This window comes from Entelurus aequoreus, linkage group LG13 (assembly GCF_033978785.1).
Source record: "Entelurus aequoreus isolate RoL-2023_Sb linkage group LG13, RoL_Eaeq_v1.1, whole genome shotgun sequence".
Lineage (NCBI taxonomy): Eukaryota > Metazoa > Chordata > Actinopteri > Syngnathiformes > Syngnathidae > Entelurus > Entelurus aequoreus.
In genome coordinates this window covers 45,222,839-45,239,570 of record NC_084743.1, presented here as the reverse complement: position 1 = coordinate 45,239,570, position 16,732 = coordinate 45,222,839, and the positions used below count along the sequence as shown (strand labels likewise).

Sequence of the window (16,732 nt, the reverse complement as noted above, 5' to 3'; positions counted from 1 at the left end):
CGCCGCAATTATTATCAGGTGCGTGAATCGCCCAGCTGGACACAATTAAATAATCCTGTCGCACGGTCTAAAAGGGCGGCAGCCGTGGACATGGGGGGAGAGGCAGAGAGTGACGGCGGGCGAGACGGCCAACATAGAAAAGACGAGACTGCTGAAAAGCACACAAGAAGGGAAGAGCAAGACTGCTAGAAAAAGGATGCACAAAGAAGAGGCGTGAGATTGCTGCGAAGCGCAAAGACTTTAAAAATAAAAATAAAAAGCTGTTGTCACTCTGCCAACGAAGGGTGTGACTGTGTATAGTTGGTCCTTGAAGAACCCAGAACTAAGAAGAACTTTACAGTAGTATTGTCAAAATCATACTTTTGCACCAAGTGGCACACGTCATGCATATTACTAGATTTTTGTCGAACCAACTACATACACACTGTTGGGCATAATTTAAAGCACTTTCATCTTTAGTATGCTTGCCATAATTACTAAACTAGTTCAACTTTTTAGATTGTTGACATGCAAAGAAATATTTGCAGATACACATGCCGTTGATACATTTTATTTTTTTCCAAGCAGTACATATGCACAGCAGCTACTTTAACATTTGAATTAACAAAAATATGCTCACAAAAAACAGTAAACTGGAAAAAAAAAAAATGCAAAAAACTATAGGCAACAAAAATAATTAAGCAGGATTGGGGATGGGAATTGATACGATTTTTCCGGTTCCAATTCCACTTAACGATTCAGTTCCTTAACAGTTCTCTTATCGATTCTTATTTGGAGAAAAAAGGGTGGATTAGCATCAAATTTGTTTAGTTTAGAGGTAACATTACCTTACACACCCTACAGTTAGGTATCAAGAGGCACATACTGTATGGATCAGAGAAGAAATCAATGTAAAAAATTAATATTCTTCTGTAGAATTTAATCATGTGCAAATTACAAAAGAATGTAACGTTTACACACTCTCTCTCCCCACAGTGTGCCGCGTGGCAGGCTCAGGAGCTCAGGGCTCACCTGGAACCAATTGGCACACCCCCTATTTAAGTTATCTGGTCCAGCTGGTTGTTGCCGAAGCTTTGTATACGGTTGCCACGGCCACATCTTCCATCGTCCCGCAGGAGAGAGTTCTGTCTTTTGCATGCCCGGTTTCCCAGCTCTGCCCAGTACTTTCTAGCCTTGCCTAGCATCCTTAAATTTTTTTTCTTTGGCTTTTTTGTAGTTTTTTCATGGTGTGCCACCATCACCTTTATTTTTCTGCCTTATTGTGTTTCCCTCACAATAAAGAGGAATACTTTTGCCAAACCTTAACCGTCTCCGCATTTTGGTATCCACAACACATCGAACCTAACATGATGATCTTACACTATATTGCCAAAAGTATTTGGCCACCCATCCAAATGATCAGAATCAGGTGTCCTAATCACTTGGCCCGGCCACAGGTGCGTAAAATCAAGCACTTAGAAATGGAGACTGTTTCTACAAACATTTGTAAAATAGAATGGTTCCCCTCTCAATGTTGTAACTTATGGGTTCATGTGTGATGATCATTCATAATTTGCATACTTGATTTAATTGCTGATAAATTAATCTATTATTATTTACAGTTAAAAAGACTTCAAAGGGAATTTATTTGATTTATACATATATTTGACATTGATTATTTGAGAAACACTGACACTGAATTCAGTTGTTTTCTACTTCATAGCCTAACAAAGGGTTAACTAAAATACTGCATGTTCCACAATTCCTTGAGGAAAACCGGATGTTAGAAAGACCGGGAGCAGGTGCATTGTGGTTGTAGAGATTGAGCATTACGAGCCTACGGATGAATGAAGGAACGACAGATAACAAGATAAAAGGATCATTTTGTACCGTTTGTATGCCCATTTCTTTCTTATATAAAGTACAACTTTATTTACACATTTCCGACGTCCTGTCCAATACTTTGATCGTAGTTAAACTACACTCAGAAGCTCAGTGATTTCTAGCGTGGAACTGTCGTAGGATGCCACCTGTGCAACAAATCCAGTCCTGAAATTTCCTTGCTCCTAAATATTCCAAAGTCAACTGTCGGCTTTATTATAAGAAAATGGAAGAGTTTGGGAACAACAGCAACTCAGCCACACAGTGGAAGGTCACGTAAACTGACAGAGAGGGGTCAGCGGATGCTGAAGCGCATAGTGCAAAGAGGTCGCCGACTTTCTGCACAGTCAGTTGCTACAGAGCCCCAAACTTCATGTGACTTTCCAATTAGCCCATGTACAGTACGCACAGAGCTTAATGGAATGGGTTTACATGGCTGAGCAGCTGCATCTAAGCCATACATCACTAAGTCCAATGCAAAGCGTGGGATGCAGTGGTGTAAAGCATGTCGCCACTGGACTCTAGAACAGTGGAGACGCCTTCTCTGGAGTGATGAATCACACTTTTCCATCTGGCAATCTGATGGACGAGTCTGGGTTTGGAGGTTGCCAGGAGAACGGTACATTTCGGACTGCATTGTGCAGAGTGTGAAATGTGGTGGAAGAGGAATTATGGTGTGGGGTTGTTTTTCAGGAGTTGGGCTTGGCCCCTTAGTTCAAGGGAAAGGAACTTTGAATGCTCCAGGATACCAAAACATTTTGGACAATTCCAACCTTGTGGGAACAGTTTGGAGTGAGCCCCTTCCTTTTCTGACATGACTGTGCACCAGTGCACAAAGCAAGGTCCATAAAGACATGGATGACAGAGTCTAGTGTAGATGAACTTGCCTGACCTGAACCCGATAGAACACCTTTGGGATGAATTAGAACGGAGACTGAGAGCCAGGCCTTCTCGACCAACATCAGTGTGGGACCTCACCAATGCACTTTTGGAAGAATTGTCGAAAATTTCTATAAACACACTCCGCAACCTTGTGGACAGCCTTCCCAAAAGAGTTGAAGCTGTAATAGCTGCAAAAGGTGGACCGACATCAAATTGAACCCTATGGGTCAGGAATAGGATGGCACTTCAAGTTCATATGTGAATCAAGGCAGGTGGCCAAATACTTTTGGCAATATAGTGTATCTCACTTTGCATGTAATGAGTTAATATTCACATTTGAAGTAACTGCTGACATGGACTTTTACATTGTATTCTAATTTTGAGTTTTACCTGTATAATATAATCAGGGTTTCTACAGGTACCCATCAGCAAATAAATTGTATACTTTTTGATGCCATTTTCAATGCCACTTGAAAAAAATGTAATGTCTATGTCCGACCGCATATGGTTATTATATATAATCAAAAGATTACAATTGTTAGCATTTGACAATGGTAACATTGAATAGTTGAAAAAGTTTACATTAACTGTTAATATCTAGTGACTTAGAATTGGTTCGCAAGACAGTTTCTTCTGAGAATTTATTTTTATTTTTCTTCTACCATACCATACCATACCATACCAACTTTATTTATAAAGCCCTTTAAAAACAAACAGTTTAAGAACAAAGGTCTGTACACCACAAAGAAATAGAGGCAAAGGACAGACTAAAAAATAACATTTAAAACAGAAGTAAAATACACATTGAAAAAGTAAATACAAATTACCCTAAGAACAATTTGTTAGCTAAAAAGCAGTTAAAAAGTTAAAAACAGCTAAAAAAGTTCAAACTTAAAAACAGTTTAAAGTCTCATGCTGGGTTAAAAGCCAGTGAATAAAAATGGGTTTTAAGAAGGGTCTTAAAAGTAGCCAAAGAAGGGGCCTGTCTCACATGGAGAGGGAGATCGTTCCAGAGTTTGGGACCCGCAACAGAGAAGGCTCTGTCCCCTCTGAGCATGCGCTTTGATTTGGGTACCTCCAGGAGCAGCTGATCAGCTGACCTGAGGGGCATAGAGGTGGAGCAGCTCAGAGAGGTAAGGTGGTGCAAGACCACATAAGGATTATAATTTTCAAATGGACTCTAAAAGACACAGGCAGCCAGCGGAGGGAGGCTAAAACAGGAGTAATGTGCTGTCTTTTTCTTGTGTTAGTTAAAAGTCGGGCAGCTGCATTTTGGACCAGCTGCAGACGTGAGATGGAGGATTGACTAATTCCAAAATACAAAGAGTTACAGTAATCCAGCCGAGATGTGATAAAGGCATGGATTACTGTCTCAAACCGTTGCCTAGAAAGAAGGTTTTTAACCTTGTTCCAGCTGACGTAAATTAAAAAAAAGCTGGCTTTCACCACTGTGCCAATCTGACGCTCCAATTTAAAATCACTGTCAATACCAAAGCCCAGGTTTAGTGATCATGGGCTTAACGTGCAAAGCCAAGGGGCCAAAGTCAACAGGGGGAGCTCACAGGTACCACTAGGTCCAAACACTATTACTTCTGTCTTCTTTTCATTGAAATTTAAGAAATTTAGGGCCATCCAGGCCTTGATATCATCAAGACAAGCAAGTAGTAGCTGCATTGGAGAGGCATGATTTCTCTTTAACGGAAAATACATTTGTGTGTCATCAGCATGACAATGAAAACATAAATCATGCTTTCTTAGGATTAAGCCAAGGGGAAGTAAATAAATAGAAAAGAGTAGTGGTCCTAAAACTGAGCCCTGTGGGACCCCACATGTCAAGGGAGCAAAAAAGGATTCAGAACCAGCAACATTTACAGAGAAGGTCCTGTTAGTCAAATATGACTTCAGCCAACTCAAAGCAGTTCCACAGATGCCCACTTGATGCTGTAGGCGGCTAATTAAAATATGATGGTCCACCGTATCAAATGTTGCTGTTAGATCGAGTAAAACTAAAATCACATGATCACCTAGATCTGTTGCTTGAAGGATGTCATTAAAAACCCTTAATAATGCTGACTCGGTACTATGGAGGGGTTTAAACCCAGACTGAAAGACTTCTAAAATATCACAGTCCTCTAAAAAAAAACTGGGTAAAAACAATTTTCTCCAAGATCTTTGACAGGGAAGGCAGCTTAGAAATGGGTCTAAAATGGGTTAAAACTGAACTGTCTAGAGCAGGTTTCTTTAAAAGTGGTTGAACCACGGCGTGTTTAAAACTGGTAGGAACCACACCAGAAACCAGACTGCTATTTAAAATGCTAATAACAGGCTGCCCTATGCAAGAAAACACTTCTTTAAAAATGTAGGAGGGACAGCATCATGGGGGGAACCTGAGGGCTTCATATGATTAGTTAATTCTTGTAACTGCCGCAGAGTCACTTGCTCAAACTGATTAAAAACAGCAGAGTAGTTAAACGGGACAGAAGGGTCAGAGGTCGGAACAGAAATGAGAGCCCTTGTTGTGGCAATCTTATCAATAAAATACAGAGGAGGGTTCAGAGGAGGGTTCCAAACATGTAGGCTGAGGGGCATTAAGAACAGAGTCAATGGTTTGAATAAAACACGAGGGTCAAGACTATTTGAGGCAATAATGTTTGCCAAATGTTCTCTTTTTGCCTCTTTTACTGTGCTCTGATATCGATGCCAACAGTCCTTTAAAATCTGGAGTGACACCTGAAGCTTGTCCTTCTTCCACCTGCGTTCAGCTTTGCAGCACTCACGTCTGATCGCACGGGTTCTCTCATTAAACCAGGGTTCTGATTTAGTTTTGGCCTTTTTGATTTTTAAAGGAGCCACTGAGTTCAAGACTGTCTCACAGGTGGACTGAAACATTGCACTGAGTTTCTCAGTGTCAGAAAAAACAGAGTCAGAGGTTAAAAAAAACCTGGTTAAAAGCAATATTAAATAGACCAGCAGTGGAAGGGTTAAAAACTTGACAGAGACGCGCAGAAGCGCGCACTCCAGCTGTCAAGCGGTTAAAACTGGCCTCAAATATGACAGGCATATGGTCTGAAAGCACATTGTCACAAATGTCCAAGTTAGACACAGGTAGACCACATGAGAGGACAAGATCAAGCGTGTGACCACGTCCGTGTGTGGGGCCAGACAAACTGTGTCAAATTAAAAGAGTCAATAAGGCATACTTGCCAACCCTCCCGGATTTTTCGGGAGACTCCCGAAATTCAGCGCCTCTCCCGAAAACCTCCCGGGACAAATTTTCTCCCGAAAATCTCCCAAAATTCAGGCGGAGCTGGAAGGGGCGTGGCCTGTTTTCACGTCCGCTTTCCCACAATACAAACAGCATGCCTGCCCAATCCCGTTATAACTGTAGAATGATCGAGGGCGAGTTCTTGGTTTCTTACGTGGGTTTATTGTTAGGCAGTTTCATTAACGTCCTCCCAGCGCGGTAACAACACACAACAACAGCAATCACGTTTTTGTCTACCGTAAAGCAGTTCATCTGCCGTAAACAGCAATGTTGTGACACTCTTAAACAGGACAATACTGCCATCTACTGTACATGCATATGTGACAATAACATCTAAGGCTTTTAGAGAGTGCAGTGCACAACTGCGCACACAACAAGGAGACGAAGCAGAAGAACGAGGAAGATACAGCCATGGAGATGCCGAGTAAGATGAAGAAATACCCTTGTAAGTTCCAAGCCGCAGCTGCGATTGGACCTGGATAGCGTCCGGGAAAAAGTAGTGGACTACCAAGTGCTTGGCAGTGAAGATCTTCCTCAGGAAGCAAAGATTGACCGATTTTGGGCCATGCTAGGGAGAGATGGAAGATTCCAGACTCTAGTGCATTTGATGAAAGCACTTTTGTGCGTGCCACACAGCAATGCATCATCAGAGAGGGTGTTCAGCATGGTTAGAAAAATAGTGACAGAGAATAGAACAAGGATGGACAATTCAACCCTTAACTCAACAATGAGTAGATTATTATTAGCCTTTATTTAACCAGGTAAAATCCCATTGAGATCAAAGATCTCTTTTCCAAGGGAGACCTGGCCAAGAGGGCAGCAGCAAGGTTACATTAAAAACAGTAAACAAATACATAAAACATCACACTTACGACATTAAAACTTGCTCACATAACACATGTGCATACAGACAAGGTAGACTGCAGTCCTTTCACAGAAGCTTTAAACTCATTCAACGTAACAAGGGTTTGAAGTTTAATATTTGATTGTAGGTTATTCCAAGCCTTCGCTGCTGAAAACCTAAATGCTTTTTTGCCCAGTTCAGTTCTTACTTTGGGGACGACAAATTGCAGAACATTCATTGAACGAAGATTGTGACTTCCTTGTTTCTTTGTTAAAAGACAAGACAGATAAGATGGAGTGATACCCAGAATGGTTTTGTAGATGAAAACATACCAATGATTGAGGCGTCGAGCACATAAAGATGTCCAGTTAACCATTGAGTATAATACGCAATGGTGAGTAAGGGGAGCGCAGTTGGTGATAAATCTCAGTGCACCGTGGTACACACTATCCAGCTTGTGGAGACAACCAGCAGTAGCATTCATGTACAACACATCTCCATAGTCAATAACAGGTAAGAAGGTTGTTTATGTGTGTGTATATGTGTAAATAAATGAACACTGAAATTCAAGTATTTATTTTATTTATATATATATATATATATATATATATATATATATATATATATATATATATATATATATATATATATATATATATATATATATATATATAGCCCTGCGATGAGGTGGCGACTTGTCCAGGGTGTACCCCGCCTTCCGCCCGATTGTAGCTGAGATAGGCTCCAGCGCCCCCCGCGACCCCGAAGGGAATAAGCGGTAGCAAATGGATGGATGGATATATATATATATATATATATATATATGAAGTACTTGACTTGGTGAATTCTGGCTGTAAATATACTCCTCCCCTCTTAACCACGCCCCCAACCACGACCCCGCCCCAACCACGCACCCACCCCACCCCCACTCCCACCTCCCGAAATCGGAGGTCTCAAGGTTGGCAAGTATGCAATAATGTTTAAAAAATCCTTCACCAGTGACTTGTCGGGACAGCATACATGGATATTAAAATCTCCAACAATGAGGACACTGTCATGATCCGTTACCAGGGTCATGGCATGATTTAAGTTCGGTAGTTTTTCTGTTTTAGTCTGTTTCCTGGGTGCACACTCTTTCCTTGTTTTCTGTTGGTTTCCATGGGCACTGATTCTCCTCACCTGTCTTAGTTTTGCAATTAGTGTTCCCACCAGGTGTTTTGGTTAATCACTCCCCTTTATAGTTTCCTGTCACCCAGCAGTAGTTGCTGGGTCAATGTTTGCGATAGGCAACATTTACGTTCTCCTTGTTTTCTCCTCGCTCTTGAGATTATTCTACACACCAGCATTCCCCGTTTTTCACCCTTGGTAACATTTTGGTTTTGTTTAGCTCCATGCTTGCTAGCGTCTGCAGTGTTGTATTTTTGTCCTGCGTTTACTTTATTAAAATAAACCTTAAAGGCCTACTGAAACCCACTACTACCGACCACGCAGTCTGATAGTTTATATATCAATGATGAAATCTTAACATTGCAACACATGCCAATACGGCCGGGTTAACTTATTAAGTGCAATTTTAAATTTCCCGCTAAACTTCCGGTTGGAAACGTCTATGTATGATGACGTATGCGCGTGACGTCACGACGGCAACGGAAGTATTCGTACCCAATGTGTCACCATACAAACTGCTCTGTTTTCATCGAACAATTCCACAGTATTCTGGACATCTGTGTTGGTGAATCTTTTGCAATTTGTTTAATGGACAATGGAGACTGCAAATAAGAAAGTTGTAGGTGCGATTGGTGTCTTAGCGGCGGACTACAGCAACACAATCAGGAGGTTGTGTTGTGTTTCAGCTGGATAGCAGACGCACTACTGTGAGTACAGCTTTGGCTTTCAAACATTTGATTGCTTGCCCGTACGTGTGTGTCGTTATGTGCATGTCACGTACGTAACTTTGGGGAAATATATGTTTCTTGCCGACTGATGGCGGCCGGGGTGTCGTCGAAAGCTACAACGCCCGCCGCCGCTCCGTAGTTAGCTTCAATTGTTAAGCTTCGCCAAGCTGCAAATTATTAACCGTATATTTACATGTTCATGGTTTAATAGTATTGTTGATCTTCTGTCTATCCTTCCAGTCAGGGTTTTTTTAATTTAGTTTCTATCTGCATTTGAGCCTGATGCTATCACGTTAGCTCCGTAGCTAAGTTAGCTTCAATTTTTAAGCTTCGCCAAGCTGGAAATTATTAACCGTTTATTTACATGTTCATGGTTTAATAGTATTGTTGATCTTCTGTCTATCCTTCCAGTCAGGGTTTTTTAAAATGTTGTTTCTATCTGCATTTGAGCCCGATGCTATCACGTTAGCTCCGTAGCTAAAGTGCATCGACGATGTATTGTCGTAGAGATAAAAGTCACTGTGAATGTCCATTTCGCGTTCTCGACTCGCATTTTCAAGAGGATATAGTATCCGAGGTGGTTTAAAATACAAATCCGTGATCCACAATAGAAAAAGGAGAGTGTGTGGAATCCAATGAGACCTTGTACCTAAGTTACGGTCAGAGCGAAAAAAGATACACCCTGCACTGCCTCTCTAGTCCTTCACTCTAACGTTCCTCATCCACGAATCTTTCATCCTCGCTCAAATTAATGGGGTAATCGTCGCTTTCTCGGTCCGAATCTCTCTCGCTCCATTGTAAACAACGGGGAATTGTGAGGAATCCTTCCTCCTGTGATGTCACGCTACTTCCGGTATAGGCAAGGCTATTTTTTATCAGCGACGAAAAGTTGCGAACTTTATCGTCGTTGTTCTATACTAAATCCTTTCAGCAAAAATATGGCAATATCGCGAAATGATAAAGTATGACACATAGAATGGATCTGCTATCCCCGTTTAAATAAAAAAAATTCATTTCAGTAGGCCTTTAATCTTACCTGTACGCCGCTCCTGCTTGTTTCTGCCTTGGAAGGAACACTACCAGCGCAGCCATGCGCCACCCGAGACGTAACAGACACGATCATAGCGGGGCATAATTCCTGCTAAAAAGTCCAAAAAGTAATTGATGAAGTCCTTATTGTATTTCGGTGGGCGGTAAATGACAGCGCACAGCACCGCGTCAGCGCGACACACCTCAGATAAAGGCATTTCAAAGCTGCGAAAAATGACGAAGGAAAGCATTGCTTACATTTATAGTCATTTTTATAAACTGTCGCCGTTCCTCCTTCACGGCCTGAGGTAAGAGGAGAGTTAAAATAGCAACAGTCTGCCGGCAGAAGTTCGGAGAAAACACTGGACTCATCGGCACCGAGCCGCGTCTCCGTTATGCACAGGAAGTCCAGACAGCGTGACTCGAAGAAATCCCTGAGTGGGAACTTTTTGTTCGCCACTGATCTGGCGTTTACCAGACCAATTCTGGCAGGAGATGAGACCGGCGTCGCAGCACACCGGGAATCCCGGCACAGCAACTTTAAATTCGAGGGATTCACCCCATGTTGGCGGTACCAGGCTGTACAGGTGCGGCGCGTCCATGGTCTCTCATCGGGGCCGATTTCCGGTACAGGGTAACCCGATGGATCAACAGAGGGCCAGAAAGCAACAAGGGAACCGCTTAATCAATTTCCCGTCCGGGCAGCGCTGGAAGAGCACGCCAACAGTACTCTCTGCTTTACCCGCCGGCCACTACGGGTGCCGCAGAAAGCTCAGGGCTGGAACCCGGAAGAGGTGAGCTGGTATTCCTGACAGCAACGGGGGAAGGACATTTGGACCACCAAAATCAAAAGAAAAGTTATTTTTGATAGGTGGTCGAAACACCAACAATTCTTGGCGATCATACACCAGCAGAGACTCGAACTGTTTAGTGCAGTAGGACAAAATCAACAAAAACTTCTGACTCTGTGCACGGCAATTGCCAATGAAAAGGTTTTCGTCTGTCAATCATCACACTGAAATATACCCAGAAATAAGTCAATTTTTTCTTCCTTGTGTTGAATGTTCTCCCTGTTTCTCCGATGTATGATTTTTTTGCATGATCTACACAGGATTTTGTAAATTACATTGCATTTCTTGTCTTGTTCTATTTTGTCTTTTAAACACAAAAACTGTCTTGTTTTTGTGTTTATTTTGTGTTTTTTCATGACTTGCTGTATTGGTTCAGTTAATCCCCTAATGTATGGTAAGGTTATGACCTCTTTGTTCTTTATTTCAGGTTTGTCTTTGGGTTTCTTCTTTGTTGTCTTTTCCTTGTTTTTTACTTGTTCTTCCCCTTTTTTGATGGCCCAGGTTGGATATTGGCAGTTTTTGAGTGCATTTTTGATGTGTTTCTCATCTTTCCTCTATCTTGTTCTTCTGTTATGACGTTGGCCCGTTCATAGAGTGTTCTCACGACTGATAGTTTGTGTAGGTGGGATATTCGGAGGTCCAGAGTAGATATCGGTCGGTGTGTGTCAGTTTTCCATGAACAGTAATGTTTTGACTGCCGTCATCTTTGCGGTGGATTTTCATGTCCAAAAAAGTTATGGTCCCGTTCATTTCCTCTTCATGTGTGAATTTGATGTTTCCAGTCTTGTCAATACTGTTGATGTGGTCTGTAAGATCATGTGTGTGTCCCACTTTAATTTTCTCCAAAATGTCATCCACGTATCTTCTTCAGAAGGTGGGTCTGCAGTGTATGGGTGCTGTGTTGATGGCGGTGGTTTCCAGGTCTTCCATGAAGAAATTGCTCATTATTGCTGATAAAGGGTCTCCCATTGCAAAGAACCTCTTTTTGTGTGTATATTATTACTTTGTATTGGAAGTATGTGGATTTTGCAACAAAACTGAGTAATATGTGTATGTCTTCCGGTTTGAGGTTTGTTCATGCTTTTAGAGTCCTGTCTTTTGTGATGCATTTATTGACGATGTGCAGGATGACATCTACTGGGGTTTTAGTGAACAATGAAATGACGTCATGTGAAATAAACATTTCATCTGGTTCCAATTTTATTGTGTCGAGATCTCGTGCGAGTTGTTTTGAATTTTTGCAGTGGCCAAGGAGAGGTTTTATTATTTCAACGAGCGCTTTTGATAAATTATATGTAACGGAATCTATACTGTCTACTATTGGGCGTAGTAGGGTATCTTTTATGAATCTTGGGGGTACCGTATACTCTTGGGGTGATATTTGCTGTGGGTATTAAAAATTCATATTGATTTGCTTTCGACTAATGGTTTGAGGAGGGTCTTGAGCATTTTTTAAAATTTTCTTCTGTGGGATCTTGTTTTATTATCTCTTATGTGTTGTTATCTTTCAGCATTGTTTCCATTTATTTTTCATATGCATCAGTGTCCATTATTACTGTTGTTCTCCCTTTGTCTGCTGATATGATGGTGATGGTTTTATCTTTTTTTGAGTGTAATGATAGCTTGTCTTTCCTTTTTTGTGATGGTGGTGTGCTCGCGAAATTTAGACCGTGTCTGAGTACACTCATTTCTGTTTCAGTGAGCGCGCGTCGTGAGAGGTTGCACACCCACTTTTCATTTGTGTACGTGTGTATCTCCTTTTTCCTTTTTCGTCCATAAACTTATTTAATTTATTTATCTGCCATTCTTTGGTTATAGCGAATTGTTCGTGGATGAGTTTGAGGTGTGTTTCTATTAACTTGTTCGTATCGGTGTCGTATTCAATTGTGAAGTTTTGCTTGAAGTTGTCCATTTCCGCTTCCGTTTGCTCTGAGATTCTGTCAATCTTGTTCAATGTGATCCGTATCCTCTCCATCATTAGTTCTTTTCGTGCTTCGGTAATGATTTTTTCCGCGTTCTTGGGTCTCATAGGGTTTTTTATGTTAAGGCTTGTTGGCGTTATCTCCTCGTCTCTGCATCGGAAAGTCTCTCAAAGCGGTGGACGGGGTTAACACATTCGTATCCAAGTTTTTCTTTAAAGGCCTACTGAAACCCACTACTACCGACCACGCAGTCTGATAGTTTATATATCAATGATGAAATCTTAACATTGCAACACATGCCAATACGGCCGGGTTAACTTATAAAGTGCAATTTTAAATTTCCCGCCACACTTCACGACTAGATATGATGACGAATGCGCGTGACGTCAACGATTGATACGGAAATATTGGTACCCCATTGAATACAATACAAAAAAGCTCTGTTTTCATTTCAAAATTCCACAGTATTTTGGATATCTGTGTTGGTGAATCTTTTGCAATTTGTTTAATGAACAATGGAGTCTGCAAAGAAGAAAGTTGTAGGTGGGATCTGTGTATTAGCGGCGGCCTACAGCAACACAGCCAGGAGGACAGAGATGGATAGCAGACGCGCTAGCCGCAGAACTCACCTCAACTTCCTCCGTCTCGCCGACCGCATCTGTGATCGGGTGAAGTCCTTCGTCGCACCGTCGATCGCTGGAACGCAGGTGAGCACGGGTGTTGATGAGCAGATGAGGGCTAGCTGGCGTAGGTGGAGCGCTAATGTTTTTGGCATAGCTCTGTGAGGTCCGGTTGCTAAGTTAGCTTCAATGGCGTCGTTAGCAACAGCATTGTTAACCTTCGCCAGGCTGGAAAGCATTAACCGTGTATTTATATAGTGTTGGATCCACTGTGGACTGGACTTTCACAATATTATGTCAGACCCACTCGACATCCATTGCTTTCGGTCTCCCCTAGAGGGGGGGGCGTTACCCACATATGCGGTCCTCTCCAAGGTTTCTCATAGTCATTCACACCGACGTCCCATTGGGGTGAGTTTTTCCTTGCCCGTATGTGGGCTCTGTACCGAGGATGTTGTTGTGGCTTGTGCAGCCCTTTGAGACACTTGTGATTTAGGGCTATATAAATAAACATTGATTGATTGATTGATTGATTTATATGTCCATGGTTTAATAGTATTGTTGATCTTCTGTCTATCCTTCCAGTCAGGGATTTATTTATTTTGTTTCTATATGCAGTTAAGCACGATGCTATCACGTTAGCTCCGTAGCTAAAGTGTTTCGTCGATGTATTGTCGTGGAGATAAAAGTCACTGTGAATGTCCATTTCGCGTTCTCGACTCTCATTTTCAAGAGGATATAGTATCCGAGGTGGTTTAAAATACAAATCCGTGATCCACAATAGAAAAAGGAGAGAGTGTGGAATCCTATGAGCCCTTGTACCTAAGTTACGGTCAAAGCGAAAAAAGATATGCCTTGCACTGTATTCTAGCACTCTAACGTTCCTCATCCACGAATCTTTCATCCTCGCTCAAATTAATGGGGTAATCGTCGCTTTCTCTGTCCGAATAGCTCTAGCTGCATTGAAAACAATAGGAAAATGTGAGGAGACTTTCAACTGACTACGTCACGCTACTTCCGGTAGGGGCAAGGCTTTTTTTTATCAGATACCAAAAGTTGCGATCTTTATCGTCGTTGTTCTCTACTAAATCCTTTCAGCAAAAATATGGCAATATCGCGAAATGATCAAGTATGACACATAAAATGGATCTGCTATCCCCTTTTAAATAAAAAAAATTCATTTCACTAGGCCTTTAAGTTGCTCTAAAAGGTTCATTATGTCTTTTTATTCATATACTTTTTCAAATGTTCTTGTTATCAGGCCATATTTTTGGTATACTAGATTAAATCTTTACCTGACATGTATCGATTGTCATCTGCAGTCTTCTTCAGAAGGGTCACCTGACCACAGTGACGTGAGGCAACGCGTCACTGTGGTCAGGTGATTATTGTGTCACACACGCTTTGTTCTGTGCAGAAAGTTCCTATCAACCAGCTTGTCACATTTAAAAGTCTGATTTTGATGTTATCTTCTCGGCTTATGGCCATACTACCCTGAGCACGCCAGATCTTGGAAGTTAAGCAGGGTTGGTCCTGGTTAGTACTTGGATGGGAGACCCCCTGGGGATACCAGGTGCTGTAAGCTTTTGGCGAAGCGCCCTTTCCCCCCTTTTGCTTTTGTTACAACGGCTATACCTACTTGCCATACTTGTCAATACAGCTCCAAACAAAACACTGCTCTCCACCCAAAACATGTTTGTTTAGTTTTGACTTGGTTTCGGATTGATAGCAAGATTTGCAGTATCGCCAACAGTGACACATGTGCCTCAAGGCAGTTCAGTGCTAACAGTGGAGCAAAGGTCCAAAGAGTTAGACAGGCTGAGAAAACGAGCAGTGATTTTTGTATCACACATACGTTGCTCATTGCAGAAAGGTCCTGTCAACCAGCTTGTCACATTTAAAAATCTGATGTTGAGGCTAATTTCTCGGCTTATGGCCATACTACCCTGAGCACGCCTGATCTCGTCAGATCTCGGAAGCTAAGGCGGGTTGGGCCTGGTTAGTACTTGGATGGGAGACTGCCTGGGAATACCAGGTGATGTAAGCCTTTGGCGACGCGCCCTTTCCTCCTTTGGCTTTTGTCACAGCGGCTATACGTACTTGCCATACTTAGGGCCATACTACCCTGAGCACTCTGGACGGAGCAGTGTGGCAGAGGCTTGCAGCAGACCTCTCTCTTGAGAGCAATATTTGGAAGTTTTTAGCCAGAATTCTCATCTTTTTCTTTCCAAATTTCTGTTGCTTTTGCATTTGGAGTGCTGTTTGCCTCCACAACCCACCCCCAGCGACTCCAGCTGGTTAGGGGGCACCTTTTTTTTGAGGAGCAAATGGAGACCTGCGGCCACATGCATGACATGCTGGAGAAGGACACGCAACACACAGAAACTACAGAAGGAAAAAATTATTTTGGAGTGCAGAGACATCTGGCAGTAACCGTGGAGGTCCTCAGCGAAGAGAAAATTGCAGCAATGGAGGTCATCAAGATTATTGTTGGCATCCGAAGGGAAGACAAAGTTTCCTGATGGTCTTAAAATCAGAAACAACACATAGCAAGGAGAGATGAGCTGATTGTTTCTTTCATGGGACTCCCTGTATCAGTGGCGTGCGGTGAGGTTAATGTCTGGTGAGGCACGACTGCATCATCACAGTCAAATTTAAAAACATATGAACCTGCGGTGCAGGTATACCTAATTTTGTGTCCCTGCGGTCGTTCGCGGCTCCTGCAGCGCGAGCATTGTTGTTTTTGCACTTTTTGGCTTCTTGTTAAGTGACTTTTTTTGGGTGGATTCGGTCTTGCACATGGAGGGTTTGGTTGGTGTGGCCGCGGTGCTCCCGTCGGGCAGTGCATTCTGCGGCGGAGGTGCTTGGCACCAGGAGGCGGGGTTATGATACGAGCCTCACACAGTGCGTCTCCGCAGCAGATTTATGATCGCTCAGCACTAAAAATACGTTACACACATACAGTTGTTGACAAAATACACTGTACATTATATACCTCAGCTAACTAAACTATGGAAAAGTATAACATAATTCATATAGCAATACGGTGTCACTGCACAGCAGGCCAGCAGTTAGCCGAGTCGCAATCCATGGTGAGGCACAAGTGCCTCAACTGGCTGCTGAGTATTTGAACGGCAAATGTGAAAATAAAAATACAAATAATCTAAAACTGGTGAAGTTAAATGGAAAATAACTTTAGTATAATCACTGGATACATATAACAATTTAATTAATTTTTTTTTCTTTTTCTTTTTTTTTTCTTTCCATGATGGCAGGTGAGGCCCCGCCTCCCCTGCCTCTAGTGACTGCACGCCACTGCCCTGTATATATTACAGATGAGGAGATTTTCAAAAAGTTGCAAGATTAGGGGGTAACAGCAATGTCACCAATTAAAAGACGGGAGTGGCCACAGTTAAGTTTAATGAAAAGGAGCGCTCACTTCCTTTCGCCACCAAATTTGAAACACTCGAAGGACCAGAATATTTCAAAGTCATACATGACCAGCAGGTCCGAGTATGCAGACTTTGCCTTCAGCCTGGACATATTTTGAGAGAATGCCCAGAA

At 42.2% G+C, this 16,732-nt stretch overlaps 2 pseudogenes; both read left to right on the top strand.

Annotated features, from left to right (window-relative positions):
* Positions 1-14,644: 14,644 nt before the first annotated feature.
* Positions 14,645-14,753, top strand: LOC133664067 (5S ribosomal RNA; annotated as a pseudogene).
* A 343-nt stretch (positions 14,754-15,096) lies between these two features.
* On the top strand, positions 15,097-15,215 carry LOC133664052 (5S ribosomal RNA; annotated as a pseudogene).
* The last annotated feature ends 1,517 nt before the right edge of the window (positions 15,216-16,732 follow it).